Source organism: Leopardus geoffroyi, chromosome C1 (assembly GCF_018350155.1).
Source record: "Leopardus geoffroyi isolate Oge1 chromosome C1, O.geoffroyi_Oge1_pat1.0, whole genome shotgun sequence".
In the NCBI taxonomy this organism is placed as follows: domain Eukaryota; kingdom Metazoa; phylum Chordata; class Mammalia; order Carnivora; family Felidae; genus Leopardus; species Leopardus geoffroyi.
Window position 1 is genome coordinate 67,453,675 of NC_059328.1, and position 13,834 is coordinate 67,467,508.

A 13,834-nucleotide genomic window follows, 5' to 3' on the forward strand; every position below is an offset into this window, starting at 1 on the left:
AGGTCATGATCTCATGGTTTGCGGGTTTGAGTCCCACATTGGTCTCTCTGCTGTCAGCACAGAGCTTTATTTGACTCTCTCTTTCTCTCTCTCTCTCTGCCCCTCTCCCGTTCAACACTCTCTCTCTCTCTCTCTCAAATAAATAAATGTTTTAAAAAAATGTTTAAAAAAAGAAAAATAAGTGGGGATGGAGGTCATTGGATAGCCAATAGAATATTGGTAAGGGAGAGTCTTTAAAACTTGAAAAACAGGGTAGCTCACCAAACATCTGGTATGTAACCCTTTAGTGTTTCCTTTATTTAAATTTTATTTATTTACTTTGAGAGGGAGAGAGGGAGAGAGGGAGAGAGAGAGAGAGAGAGAAAGAGAGAGAGAGAGAGAGAACATGCACACACATGTGTGGGGGAGGGGCAGAGAGAGAGGCAGAAAAAGAATTCCAAGCAGACTCCATGCTACCAGCACAGAACCCAACATGGGGCTCAATCCCATGAATCAGAGATCATGACTTAAGCCAAAACCAAGAGTCAGCAGTTTAAACAACTGAGTCACCCAGGCGCCCCTCGTTTCTTTGAAATAAGAATTTAACACGGGGCTCAATTGGAAGAACAAGTGTCTCTTGATCTCGGGGTCATGAGTCTAAGCCTCAAATTGGGTGTAGAGATTACTTAAATAAATATTTAAAAATAAAAGAAAATAAAAATTTAACTATATAGCTAGACAGTTAAAAAAATACTATTAACAAAAAGAGAACTTGTCCTCCACTCCATTATTCACTTTTCCTCTCACCTAATCTCATTTCATTCCCACATATCTACTACGTTCCAGAATCAACATTTGGAGCAATTCTAGTTGCAAAGATCTTATAAGTATGTGTAAACATAAATCTCTAGAAGGATATTATTAATAATTTGTGAAAGGAACACATTAAAGTAGATTGAGGAAATGAAGGTATGGAGAAAGAGGTTAGCTATAATTTTTGACGTGTAGATATTTATCAAAGTCCTTCTCTCCTCCCAGCATAAATAATCTGTCTAAATGACACATTTTCTCCTATTGCACTGCTTGCCCAATGAATAAATGTGAAAAGGTATACATTTGAAACAAAAACATGACATCTAATCAGACACTATAAATTTGGAGAAAACATAAAGGCATGATAATGGCAGTGGCAATTACTAATACTTATTCTATGCCACATTTTATTTATCCTTCCCCTTTGGATCAGTATTTCATTTGTTTCCAGTTTGGGGTTATAAATAATTTTCTTGTAAGCATTTTTGTACATTATTCTGGAAAACATATATACCAATATCCTTTGGAAATATACCTAAGAGTATGATTGTTGGGTCATAAGGCAGATATAAATTTAACTTCAGAAGATAATACCATAGTTTTCCAAATCAATTTACCATCTCATCAATAGTGTATGAGAGTTTCAGCTACTCTACTTCCTTTTCAATAGGTGGTACTGACAGTCTTTTTAAAATTTTGTATATTCTGATGAGGATGTAATCATGCATCATTATGGTTTTACATCACATTTACTTGTTGGGTAATGATGTCAGGCCATTTTCATGTAAATATAGGCTATTTGAATATGCTATTTTGATAATTACCTGCTCAAGTATTCTAACAATTTTTTTAACTGGGTCATTCACTTTTTTTCTTATGGAGTATAAGAGCTATTTATATATTGTGAATTATTTTTCAGTCATATGTATTGTGAAAATCTTCCTTCAGACTGTGACTTTTTATTCATTTGCTTAATGATATATATTTAGTAAACAGAAATCTTAATTTTAATGAAATCCAAGTTAATTATTTTAAATAATCAATATGTTCTTCTGTCTACCTAGAGATATATTTTCCTAATCTAAAGTCACAAAGATATTTTCCTTCTAGAAGGTTTTGGTTTCTTTTTCTCATATTTAGTTCTATAATCAACATGCAAGTGAATAAACATTGTGGTTTATTCACACAATGGAATATTAGACAGTCATAAAAACTCACTTATATATACAACATGGATGAATCTCATAGACTTCGTGTTGAGCAAAGCAACTCAGAAAAGAAGAGTATAGACTGTGTGGTTTCATCTGTATAAAATTCAAGAATGGGCACAACTAATCTATGATTTAAAAATTCAAAATAGTGCTATTGACATAAAAGACCTTCTGGAATGATAGAAATGTTCTATGTTTTTATCTGGAACTAGGTGTATGTAATATGTAAACATATGTAAAACATATGTAAATAGTCAAGTTGTGCACTTAAGATTATACAGTTTATATGTAAATTATCCCTCAAAAACATGAGTGCATCAATTTAAAAATTCAGGTGCCTTCTTAGATCACCTGATTCACTTCTCAGAATCCTCCCTGAAGTTAAACATTTTTATGTCCATTTTTCACTTTAGCCTTAAGGACATCAAGAGGTTTGCCTAACACTATAGCACTAATAAACATCATAGTCACCACCCTAAAGAACTCTGAATATAAACTTTGACTTTTCAAAACATTTTATAAAAGTAGACCACAAAGAAGAAACTGAAGCCTTTCTGTTTGCAAATATTTCTTAAGTGTATCTTGTGATAGCTCATAATTGATTCTTTCCTGGATGAATTGTTCATATATGTAATATCAATCATTTAATTTGTATTGTCATTAGAACCAACATTTTAATTAACAACTTTTTCAAGGATTAACATTTATTTAAGAAATATTCACATGTTTAGGGACAGCTGGGTGGCTCAGTCAGTTACGCATCTGACCCTTGATTTTGACTCAGGTCACGATCTCATGGTTTGTGAGTTTGTGCCCTGTTTTGGGCTCTGTGCTGACAGTGTGGAGCCTGCTTGGGATTCTCTCTCTCCCTCCCCTCTGCACATCCTCTGTTTGTGGGGTCTGTCTCTCTCTCTCTCTCTCTTTCAAAATAAATAAATAAATAAACTTAAAAAAAAGAAATATTCACATGTTTCAATGTGACACACTAGCAAGACCTTCTCACAAGCATAAGGAAACTTGGCAAAAGACTGTATCATTGGTGACTGTCTTCATACTTTAGTGTTCTTCAGTTAAAAATAAAATTGCAAGACTACAGATATGGTATATTAGTTTGCAAGGGCTGCTGTAACAAAGTACCACAAACTGGGTAGCTTTATGCAACAGAAGTTTGTCCCACAGTATGGGAGACCCAAATTCCAAAACCAAGGTGTTGGCAGGGTTGATTACTTCTGAAGACTCTCAGTGAACAACCTGTTCTAGGCCTCTTTCCTTGGCTTGGAGATGGCCAACTTTATGTTCTCATCGTGCTCTCCCTGTATTTGTACCTAAGTCCAAACTTCTGCCTTTGGCAAGAACACTATCATATTGAATTAGGGAACTACTTACTCTCTACTCTAGTATGACTTCATTTTAACTTAACCAATTACATCTGCAACAATCCTATTTCTGGGGAATAAGCTTAGGAATTCCCTGAGCTTGCACAGATGGGTTACCAAGGCATAAAGAATTAGAAAGCCATAGGATGAACACACCTAAGTTTGGGTAAACAAGATTAGGTAAATAAGATTAGGCAAATGGGGCAAAGGCCACCAATATAGGACAAAGATATAGGAATGGGAAACCTCTGGATGAAAACATCCAAAATTAGGTAAATAAGATAGGTAAATGGGGCAAAGGCCCCGGTATAGGACAAAGGTATAGGACAACAGCAGAAAGCTGCTTTCACAGGAAGGAAGGATCAAATTAAGTAAACAGGTAAATAGGGGTATAGTCTGCAGTGGGGCGAAGTTGCCCAGAGTGGAGCTAAATAGCCTTGTTGACCATGAGGGAGCATGCCCTGTCTTTCTTGTCCCCTAGGCCAGTTTAGGTAAACAGAGATAGGGCCTCATGTCTGCTGTAAACAACCATCGGACTGGTCCAGGATTTTGTTTTGTATTGACCCAAACCCCTAACACCACATATCTTCAAAATCTCCTTTCCTCCAAGCCCATGCGTTAACGTTCACAGTTTCATTGTCTCTTTGTGCACATCCATCATGCTTATAAGCCTTCTGATCTTAATAAAAATGGAGAAAGGGCCCTTATTTGGGGCTCTTGTCTCCTCCAGAACATTAGCCTCTCTCACTTTTCAATCCTGTGTCCCGCTCTCTTACTGGACAAGAGAGAACTTCAGACTGAGTCTACAACACCTATTCCAAAGAAGATGATTCCCTAAGGTACTGGGCATTAAGACTTCAACATATGAATTTTGAGAGGGGCATAATTCAACCTATAACACATGGTCACAATGATGTAATGTCCAATTCAAAAAAGCCCCGGTGTTATGAGAGATTTTATATTAATGTAACATTAACCTTAATTTTTCACGAAAAATAAATTGATTAGACTATCTTTTAAAACTTCTCCAAAGATGCATTTTAAAATAAGCAAAAGCATAATCATCAGACTTCTAATTATGCATCATTATCTATATAGTTTAAATGTTCTTGTCTTGCATTTTACAAATAGCTACACTGAATTGACCTTTGATTAAAATGATATATGGAAAGAATTAAAAATGCAAATAACTCACATATGAAATTAAGTCGAGATATTTGATTTACACAGTCAACTAAAGAGCCCTTATACCTCTAACAATTTTATCCCATGAATAAATACCTAATAATATTCTAAATTTGATTTTGCATAGGAGTATAGAAAACTTATTTTCCTTTTATATCCCATTTCTTCTTATATTTGTTTGCAATGAAAATTCTTACTCAATGCTTTTATTGTTTACTTTAAATTATACTTCAAAGAATTGCAACCTATTCATAGTCATAGATATACCATAGTGTTTCATATAGTGAAAATCACTTCCTTCAGCAGACACAATTTCCCACTTCACTTCCTCATCATTTATCTATTCAAGAACAAAAAGACCATCTACCACATGTCACACATAAATCTCATGTTACCATTTGTATAACATTATAAATGCATGACTAGAAATAATTTAATTAACTTATGAACACAAACAGAAAGGCTGTCTTTAGCCAAATCAATGTTAAAACAAATACATTTTTTTTAAATCTATGATCTACAAATATAACCACTTACTTTCTCAAGGTATTCTCATACTCATGTGTGTCAAACAACTAATATGTATCCATAGTCCTCATTTTCAACATTAATGAAAATTCCATATTTTCTTATTATAAAAATTTGTACTGGTCTGCCAGAATTTCTTTTAGGACTATTTTCCATCTTCTGTATACATCAGTACCTCATTTTCTTTTCCTGTGAAAAGTATGTCAAGTATTCTACTTACTTCAATTATCATGGAGCAAAAGAGATTAACAGAATAAAACTATGTGATGGCCAAATATAAATATAAGCTAGTAACAAACAGCTGAATTAATCTAAAGAAGTAAAAGACCTACAACAGGTTGCCCACTCTTATCCAATTGCCTTTCTTTGCAGTACACCCCACTTCCCACCCCCTCAACACATTCTGTCTTTGGTTGCTTAGGAGACTGTCCCCAGTGTTACTAGCCTTAGGATTTTGTGGAAAACCACTTGTTATAGGCTGAATTGTTACTCCCAAAATTTATTTGTTGAAGTCCTAAACCTCAGTATCTTAGAATGTGACTGTTCTGAGAGAGAGGATATTTAAAAAGATAATTACTGTAAAATCGAGTCACGTGTGTGGAGCCCTACTCCAATATGACTAATGCTCTTAAAAGAAGAAATCATTAAGAAACAGGCAATACACTGGCCTAATGATGACTACATAGGGACAGAGAGAAGGCAGCCATATTCAAGCAAAGGAGAGAGGCTTTGGAAGAAACCAGAACTACTGAAAAGTGGACCTTGGATTTTTAGCCTCCAGAACTGTGAGAACATAAATTTCTGTTGTTTAAATAACATAGTCTGTGGAATTTTGTTATGGCCTTAGAAAACTAATACACCAATTTTTTGTTAATAATAGTTATAATTATAGTAATAATTATTATTAGCAGAAGCAGCTCTTGGATTCCTGGTAATGTGCATGGCTGGGAAAGACAATAAAACCATCTTGTTTTTCTGAAAGTACATGCTTACTTTACTTTAAATTTAATTGAACTTTAAGAGCACTGTCCCTTACCATTCTCTACAACTGGATTTATGTAGCAGTTACTTTTCTGCAGACTTCAGCTCCTTCAGAGGAACTCAGAATTTAACTGATAAAGAGAGTGGATGGATGATTTCCTGTGTCACAGATCATGTGACACATGCACATATATGGCTAAGGGAAAAAATTTAGTCCCCTTCAGAGTTGTTCATTAATGATACTAGTTTTCATTTATTCAATGGAAACTGATGTTTCGAGAAACTGCATAATTTACCAGAGCCAGAGAGTTAGTAAGAATCCTAAACTTAGGTCTACAGATTCCAAAGCCAGTTTTCATTATGATGCTCTAATTCACACTGACTAACGCTCATACATGACCATTTGTGTTTTTAGGTCATCACTACCTCCACAATGGGAGCCAGGATAACTCCCACTTTGTAAGTTTTCAGAAGAAAACCTCAGTAAATATTTGCTGTTTCTTTTGGGGCTCTGTATGTTGTTCTATTTACTTACTTCTCAGTTCCAAACATCTAACAAAGATAGCAACACAAGGTAAAACTGTATTAAAACAAATGTCTGAAAACAGTCTACATCAAGCCTAATCTTTACAAAGGATTAGGAATAACAATGTATCTAGAAGAGAACCAAAATGTTGAAAGAATTCCAATTCACATCAAACAGAGACTGGCACATGAAAAAGTAAGACCAAAATATGTTGCTTTTTTACTTTGGGAGCACTGTTGGTATCAAAAGAAATCATTAATCTCAGATGAACATTATTCATTTGAGGTCATTAAAGGTCAGTGCTAGAACAATATTCAGAATTGGGAGAAACAAAAGTACCTGGGTTAAGTGAGGCATTTTCTAATTAGTGAATACAAAGTTCCTTAGAATACACTGTGCTATACAAAGACCATACAAAAATTAAAACATCTGGTTTGTAAGAGTTCACCCTCCTACAATGTAGAACTACTTTATAGATCTGATTGCTTCCTCCCTTAATAATATGTCTGGATTGGAATGCTGCTTTATTTATTGGCTCTGTACTACTTAATGGTATTTTGGTTAAGCTAGTATTTTATAAAAAATGGTACAATATTTATGCAAGCATTCAATCTATGTTTAAATCTATGAAATAAAAAGACTTCTTGTAAATCCTTGATTTGATTTATGGGGCACTTCATCAAGTAAAACTCTTTTTATAAATAGGGGTGATGGTGGGGGATAACTTGGGTGGGTGGTAACAATGGAATGAGAACACCATTCCTGATTTTTGTTTTTCTACTCATCTAATTTAGTGTAGGCTTTCACAGCTGGACTCCCCACTCTATAAAATAAAGTGGAAGGGAGTAAAGTTGTCTAGCTGTAAACTAGACAGAGAGGGAGAATAATTTCCCATGACCCAATACCAGCACAGCTTTTCATGGCAGCAGTGTAGAACTACTAACTACTAACAAGTATATAGGATTTTATAATTTAAATATTACTTCAAAATATTACCAATTTCACTTCCACAAATATATAATAATTGCATGTATACTATAATTTGCATAATTATTCTTACATTGCAAATACAAAAGTATGATTTATTAAAAATATGTTACCTATACAAGGTTACATGGTAAGTGGCAGAACCTGGAAAAGAACTGACTTCACCATTTTGGTCAACAGGCACGGATAGAACGAGGGCTTGTTTGTGAGATATCAAATCTACTTTTTCTGGTTGATTACTGACACCTGGACAACAGCTAAGAGGGCATCCTTTCTTCATTACAAAATTGGATGAAATGGAAATAAGAGAGAAAACCAGAACATTTGTCTCTTATAAACAGAAAACTACATTTTTCATTTCCATTTCTTATCATAACTTGTTTTTCCAGACCTAAACGGTATAATGGTTTGAGTAAAAATGTAAAGAAAAATACAATCCAATATGAAAAAATCAAATTCTTAAATAGAAAAAAATTCTCTTATCAAGCTCAAATTAATATTTGAAATTATTCTGTCATATTTTGTGCAACTAAAATGGTAAAAGTGAAGTGGAATTTGATCATGGGACAAATGTAGATTTCTAAGAATGATAGAATTTGTCCTTTTTTCTTTAGCAGGTTTCTTGGTTATACTGAATTAGTTCACTGGTTACCAAAATTCTCCTTCTAGACTTTGTCCTATGTGAAATGCAGAATGCTTGTAGGCATATCATAGGTAATACAGGTCATCAACTTTAATGACCTCACAATAATCACCACCATGATTCTTAATATGACTGTGGTGAGCCTGCATTGACTTTGCTAGATATTTATATAGACTCAAAGTTTGTGGTGATACTATACTCTGAAATAAAAACAACGTATTTCCATTTTAAATACTTAACTTTCACCAATTGTGTATGCACACAAAAAATGGAATGCTTTCCCAATGAGAAGTTGGCTTCTTTGGAAATTCTCAACATTTGTATGCCATATGCTTTCAAATAATAAAATATTCAATATTTAATAAAATAATCCCAAACTGAAACTCATCCATTGCAGCTGGAGTTGTTTCCTTATTTAGAATGGTTTACTAAATTTGAGTTGAGGGGAAGATAATTTAGGAAGAAGCCAAGTTTCTCCCAGTCAGACCACTTTTCTCATGCATGTTGAAGGTAATTTTATAGCACTCTATTAATGGAAAGATCTAAGCAAGATTAAGAGGCCTCTCCAGGTCCCTCCCACAGCCCAGCATGCACTGAAGTACTTTAAAGGAACTGTTTGCACTGGAATTCTCCCATGCATTAGCACTTAAATCTTTAAAATATCTTTGAAGCCCATCTGCTACAGAGCTTCATTTTTAATAAAAATGGAAAGGGGCAGTCATAACTATCTCTGATACACTAGGTGTTTTTTTTCCTACAATTTTACTTTGTTGTACCTCAGAGGAGATCTTTAGATCAGTATTAGTTTCACTCACATGATATGAATTCATTGTAACCAATTTGTCATAATACAAATCATAGAAAAAGGAACTATATCGTACTGTAAACAGGCCCTTTTCATTTTTTAGAGTTTATTCTAGGATATAGAATATATTACTATATTGCTTATTCACAAACTGATATAAAAATCTTTGCATATGGTGTCCAACAATATTTTTATATCCTAATGTACTTAGTACATTGTATTTTTGAAAGAGACTTTTAATAATGCAAAATACAGAAAAGAATACAATATTATGAATCATTCGATTCATATGAATCAGTTCCCCATATAGGTTTTTGGATGTAAAGATTTTTTTGAAAAATAATAACATTATTTGATTCCTTAGTTTGATTACAATCAGGGATTATATAGTAATTTTCCGTAGAATTTAGGAACTGGTAAATTAGATAATGGCTCGATAAAATTTATATTAATCTGAAATATGTCTTTTTAAAAATATTGATGTTTTGGGCGCCTGGGTGGCGCAGTCGGTTAAGCGTCCGACTTCAGCCAGGTCACGATCTCGCGGTCTGTGAGTTCGAGCCCCGCGTCGGGCTCTGGGCTGATGGCTCAGAGCCTGGAGCCTGTTTCCGATTCTGTGTCTCCCTCTCTCTCTGCCCCTCCCCCGTTCATGCTCTGTCTCTCTCTGTCCCAAAAATAAATAAACGTTGAAAAAAAAAAAAATTTAAAAAAAAAAAAAATATTGATGTTTAGCATTGGATAAATTTAAAGTTGTAAGTCTGGTTCTTTGATATATATATATATACATATATATATACATATATATACATATGTATATGTATATATATATATAGTCATAATACAATATGAGTATTATTGTCTATATTTACTACACCGTGTATTAGATCTCTATGGCTTATTTATTACTTGTTATAAACTTGTACACTTAAACATCATCACTCCTATCATCTCCCACTCAATCCCCTAATAAATACCATTTTCTTCCTTGTTTTTTATAGGTTCGACTTTCTAGATTCCACACAGAAAAGATAGAAAATTTTAAATTTTAGTCACAAGATTGCAACCAAAATTTGTCTTCTTGGATCTCTTACCTAAATTGGGGTGTTTTTGCTTCCCAAACAAACAAAAAAAGAATAGCTTCTCACTTTGGAGGCAGTATATGCAATGCATAATGCCTGGTCTTTGAAGCTAAACCATTCATCCTATTATCTTATAAGTCTTGGCTAAGTTAATACTACTTTCTCTGAAGCTTAGTTGCAACCTTAGCAAAATGAGAATAAAAAGGGATTCAGGCCATCTGGTCACTGCGAACTTGAAACATGTTAATACATGTAGAGAGAGAGTATGGCACATAAATATTCCTCAATCCATCTTCTTTATAATACCATTATAGTGCTTTATTTTCCACATTTTTCCCCTACAGCTGGTTGACTCCAACTACTCCAGTACATTTACTTAGACAGAGATTAGAGACAGTGGCATCTCAGAATCAGTCCATTGGGTGTGTGCAAACTTCTTAAAGAGTCATAAACTTGTTTGACTTCAGCCTTCTGAAGTCACTCTACTTTCCCTTCATTTTCATCAGCATCAAGAAGTGGGATAGAGTAGGAAAAGCACAGGGTTTCCTTTCACAAATGGGAGAGGATTTCAGAATCTCCTTTGCAGAGACTGCGTAGATTGTGGTGTAATTTCAGTTCACTACCAAAAGTGGAAATGAATATATTCCTAAAATTTATTGTGAGGAATAAATAAAATAGTATATAATTCAGTAGACATTTAACAAATAATCCTGTGTCTGTCTGTCTGTGTATATGTATGAAGACTGGATTAAGGAGTTTTACTTCAAGAAAGGTTAAAGGAGCATGTATGTGGTAGACAAACATGCCAGCTGAAGCAACTAAAAATAAGCAGATAGAATGGAGAAAGCATTGCTGCTGAAGACAATAAAGATTACAGAGTCAAGATCCTAAAGAGAGGAGAACTGAAAGAACTAAGTTTGAACTGAATGAGCTAAGTTTCCATAACTGCATTTTTCTCTGGGGAATTGCCAAATCTGAGTGCAAGAAATAAATCTGAGAACATGTACTTTGCTTGGGCAAATGGCCACTGCCGGGAGACAGAAAAAACAGCAGTTTATGATGATCTTTGGAGGCTGAACGTACAAAATTGGCCAAGATGCCAGCAGAATTGTGGGCAGAAAACTGAGCTTGACACACTGGCAGATTTCTTCCAAGACATGTGTCAAAGTGTAAAACTGGAGAGACTAAAGACAAAGAAACTAATCAGAAAAAAATAAAATAAATAAAATCGATAACAACAAAAAACAAAACAAAAACAAAAACAACCACTTTCCATTCTAAAGAAATTCAGATTAGAATTTAGAAACGGCCAGGTAAGAAATTCCAGTGAGTATACAAGGTTCTCAGTTGAAAGTCCTGAATGACTATGACCTGGGAATGCACATTAACTGAGGATAGATTGAGTCTCAGCAAAACCAAAATCATAACCTAGTTATATCTCAGCTGCATCTTTGAATGGATTTAGGTGAAGAGTCTCATTCTATATAATAAAAGAATAGAAACTCCCTAGAGAACAATGACGTCATCTCCATTCTCAATGGTTTTTATATACAATATCCAATATTTAATTTAAAAAATTACTAGAAAAGCAGAGACAAGGTCATAGAAATATTGTGTGTGTGTGTGTGTGTGGAGAGAGAGAGAGAGAGAGAGAGAGAGAGAGAGAGAGAGAGAAAGAGAGAGAGAGAGGGAAACTAGGAAAAAATATAGAAATTTCACAAGAGAATAGCATCAGAAAAAATGGGAATTCTAGACTAGGAAGTACAATAAATTAAATTAAGAACTTAGCAGATTGGGCAGAGTAGAACACAAGATCAGTAAACTCGAAGATACAGCAATAGTGAATATACAAACTGATGTAAAGAGGATAAAAAATGAATTTTAAAAAAGAGTAAGTTTAAACCATTAACAGTATAAGTGACAGGTGAGACATTCTCCAATACTCTAACCAGTGAATAATTGGAATCCACTTGTGAATGGGAATGAAAGAATATTAAGAGAAACAATGCCCTGGAGTTTCAAAAACCAATTAAAGACAATAAAAACAGTTTGCAGAAGCTCCATAAAATCCTAAAGTATAAATACAAAAGAAAACAACACCTAGACATATAATAGCAAAACTGTTTAAAACTGTTGTGGGGGGGGAACATATTAGAAGCAGCCACGGAATGGAAAAGCACATATTACCTTCAAAGAAGCAACAATATGATTAACAGGTAACTTAATAAGAAAACATAATGGAATGAGTTCTGCAAATGTTTCAAGGAAATAATTACCAACTAAGATTTGTATACCCAACAAAAACACCCTTCAAGACAAAGGCAAAACAAAAACTGAGAAAAGGTGCCACTGGTTGAATTGCACTAAAAATGAAAATGAAAGGTCATTCTTAGGTAGAAGGAAAATAACATATTATCCGTGGAATTCATGATGTATGCAGAATGTTACCGTGATTTCTATTTTGCCTGATATTAATAATTCTTTTTTGCTTCTATTAGTTATTCTTTGAGTGACAAAAATTTTTCCATCTCTTCAAATACAATATTTTGTGTATTTTTAATTTGTGTATTTGTGTCTCTAAGTAACATGTAAGTGGATTTGACCTTTGGTTGTGTTTGTTATTGATTATCCCCCCCTTACCTGCAACATACATTCTAGGAGTCCTTCTCATTGCAAGTACTATTTGCACTCCTCACATTTTTGACCATTAATAATATAGCTAATTAGGACCGTTTCTTCTTTTTTTCTTTGTATTTACTTTTTTTATTTCAGGGATAGGAGATGTGCGTGTCGTGATATTTACATAATATCTCCTGATGACCATCATCCTTTAATATTTAACATACCTATTTAAACCTAGTTTTATCACTATTTAGAGTTTCTCATATCACTAGATATATTTATCACAGAAACAGCTTTCAATTTCCTTCCTCCTCTTGTCCCAATAGTTCCATGCTGATATTATCTTGTATTTCAATTTTATATTGTTTCAGTGTTTTAATATTAAGTTGCAAAAAGTGTTTGGCTTTAACTATAAGTTTCATTTGCACACCAAATAAGTTTTATTTAGTCTCTTTGCACACCCTTATTTATCTCCATCTTATGCTCTCTAAGATTCTTTTTTGTTTTCAGTCTCATTATAATCTATAACATTTGTTTTAGTAATTCATGCTTATATGTTTCCTTTGTGTTGGAAAACACACTTGAGTGTGTCTGGGAATGCTAGTTCTACTTATAGAATTATGTCTATAGAGATTTGGGGACAAAGCAGAAAGTGCCACTAGGTTGGGAGGAATGATATCTTGATTTCTGAAGGAATCTCCTACTTTTTAAAAAAATGTTTTTTTATTTATCTTGAGAGGTGGGGGGAGGAGAAGAAAGAGAGAGAGAGAGCAAGAATCTAGAGCAGGCTCCTCATTGTCAGTGCAGAGCCCAATGAGGAGCTGGAACCCACATCCACGTGAGATCATGACCTGAGCCTAAACCAAGATGTTTAACTGACTAAATCACCCAGGTGCCCCAGGAATCTCCTACTCTTAAAGAAATATCAATATCTTTGGGGAGAGAGAGGGTACATCTTTTCATTGCTAGCTCAAATGCCTATACATTCAAGTTCAGTCTGAGATAAACTTCTTGCTGACTGCTGTTGCAGACCAGCTGTGTAGTAAAGAGGGCAGATTCGTATCAAATTTGGATGTACTTCGCCTAAAAGCACCAGCTT